Source organism: Oxyura jamaicensis, chromosome 23 (assembly GCF_011077185.1).
Source record: "Oxyura jamaicensis isolate SHBP4307 breed ruddy duck chromosome 23, BPBGC_Ojam_1.0, whole genome shotgun sequence".
Lineage (NCBI taxonomy): Eukaryota > Metazoa > Chordata > Aves > Anseriformes > Anatidae > Oxyura > Oxyura jamaicensis.
Genome location: NC_048915.1, coordinates 6,740,807 through 6,743,354, shown reverse-complemented (window position 1 = coordinate 6,743,354; position 2,548 = coordinate 6,740,807).

Sequence of the window (2,548 nt, the reverse complement as noted above, 5' to 3'; positions counted from 1 at the left end):
GGGCTGTGTAAGTCCCCTAAACTGAGGCATGCTGGGGTCAGTTTTACAGGAACACTGGCACAGGCAGTGTTTTCACCTTGCTTCCTTTAGAGTCACTGAAACATTGGGAAAGTTATCATGCTTGGCAGCTGGCCGCCTTGGAGCTGATGTCCAAGGGGTGGAAAAGGAAGGTTGGCTCTGAGAACCACACATACAGCACCAGCGGGAGGCTGGTGCTGTGCCTCTTGTCACCTTTCCATGTATTTTTTACTGCCCTGCTTTTAAAATTCAGATATTGGCCCATTCTGCAAAGGGTTTTCCTGTCCTGTTAGCATCAGGAAGCAAATTTAAAGATTTCAGCTTCACATGCTGTAGAGAGGGACCTGGAAAGGACTGAGGGTGAGAGCTGTAGAGAGGGACCTGGAAAGGACCGAGGGTGAGAGCTGTAGAGAGGAACCTGGAAAGGACCGAGGGTAAGACCCTCAGCTGCATGAGAAGGAAGCTGGGACCCTCCCAGGACACATCCTCACTGAGCCCACACATACCTGGGGCTCCTGCAAGAAAACCCCAAATCTATCACAGTGCTGGTTTTAAAAATTATTTGGAAAAAAGGGACATTTCCATAATTTACTTGAATAAAATCTGTATTTCCCTACCCTTATGCACAAAAGTTGCTTGAAAGTAAATAAATTGAGAGCACTGACTATTTTATTTTAAGGCCTTTGTCATTCCAGCTCTTTGAATTGCCTAATGTGATTTTGTTAAAGAAAAAGACACTAGGCAGACTGCTTCTCTCAAAATACCAAGTTTGTCTGTCTTTGGTTGATTAAATGGTTAAATCAACCTCACTATACTGAAATGCAGCAATCAAATGCCACCACCTGTGTTTCCTCTTGTGCAAAGTGTGTTTCCATCTTAGTGCAAAATGAAAAGCCTGAAAGTTGCTGGGGACTCCCCTAATGAACTCTTTATATAATATCCAAGTGGCTCCCAGTTGGGTTTCAACACCATGGACTGGCTTCTGTCATGAAGCTTAAATGGAAGAAATGCTCTTTGATGTGGCTTTTTAATGGACTGCAAGTCCTGTAAAAGACCCCGGGGGAAGATCTTGTGCCGAAAAGCAGTGCACAACACAGACAGCCCCTGGTGTGCTGCATGCTCTGTTGTGTGTGAGCTGAGGTTGGAAGTACCAGTCCCTTCATCAGCCTGCAAACAGCGTCTGCAGACCGTCAGCCCAATTAAAGCCGTGACACCAAGACGGTCTATTTTCTCTCTGGTTACAGGTTAACATAAGAAAGAAAAAAAAAAGGAAGGGAATTTTTTTTTTTTTTTTTAAAAAAAAGGAAACCCCAAAACCAACACCAAAAGCTCTTTATCCTCATGCTTGCTGCATACAAAACCATGCAACCACTGTAGATACCTGATCATCCATCTCAATTTCTTGCAAGACTATCACTCTTAAAAATATAAACTATTATGTTTTTTCATCAGTAAACATATTGCTGATGTCCTCTGCTGCAGCTCAGACCACAGCCACTGCTCAGAGCAGCATTTCAATGCTCGGGGCAGGATGGCAGCTGCTGCCTGGGCAGGGTGAAGCCGCACACTACGAAAGAGGCATCCAAATGCCCCCAAGCTTTCCAGGTGGTTCTCTGGGAAAAGCCCATATCCAAGATTAATTGCAAACATCTTAAGACACAAAAGCAAACACCCATCACATAGCCAACCTGCTCCGGACTAATGGCGTAAGTGCTGAGCTGACTCGAGTGGTGACATGATGACTGTGGATTTTATTTCCTCCTATCTGAGTCACGGTGGAATGAGCCAGTTTTTTCTTCAAATTACTCAAAAAAAAAAAAAAAAAAAAAAAAAAAAAAAAAGGAAATGTGACTGGGACAAGAATCCAAGGTCTCACAATCCTATGAGGACTTAGAAATAATCTTATTGATAAAATTATTTGTATTTCAGCAACACCTATAGTGGTAGTAGCTCTCTAAACATAGTGACAGAAACTCCACCACCTTCTTTAAACTTTGCAGGCACAGCAGTGCCAAGAAAGTGACTTGCCCAAAGCCCTGATATGCCCACAGGAGGATGCAGACCTGAACTTGAACCTCCTGAGTCACAGCTTAAAAGCTCACAGGAGCAGCTGTGGTCCTTATCACAGCAAAGCCTATTTGCTGCAGATGGGGAGAACGACAATCCTGCAGGTAGAACCAGAGCAAAGATTTCCCAAATATTCCCATTACAAGAGCCTGTTATTTGCAGCACGCACTCTACTTGCTCAGGCTGAATTTCTGGTGTTTCTGAACACTGGGTATTTGATTTTGCAAATGTAATATTCACCTCTTTAACCCAGTGGTTTTTCTGTGTAATGATCACTACAGGACACTCTTGTAGTGATATTAATAAGGTTCCTACTAAGTTGCAATAACAGACATGTAGAGCCTGAAGATTAGATGCAAAACTGGGGCAGCTGTACAAAGGGCCAATCCCTCCCTCCCTCCGTCCCTCCGTCTCACGGGACCAGCCCAGCACTGGGGGCTGCACACACACAAGAGCTGCTGCC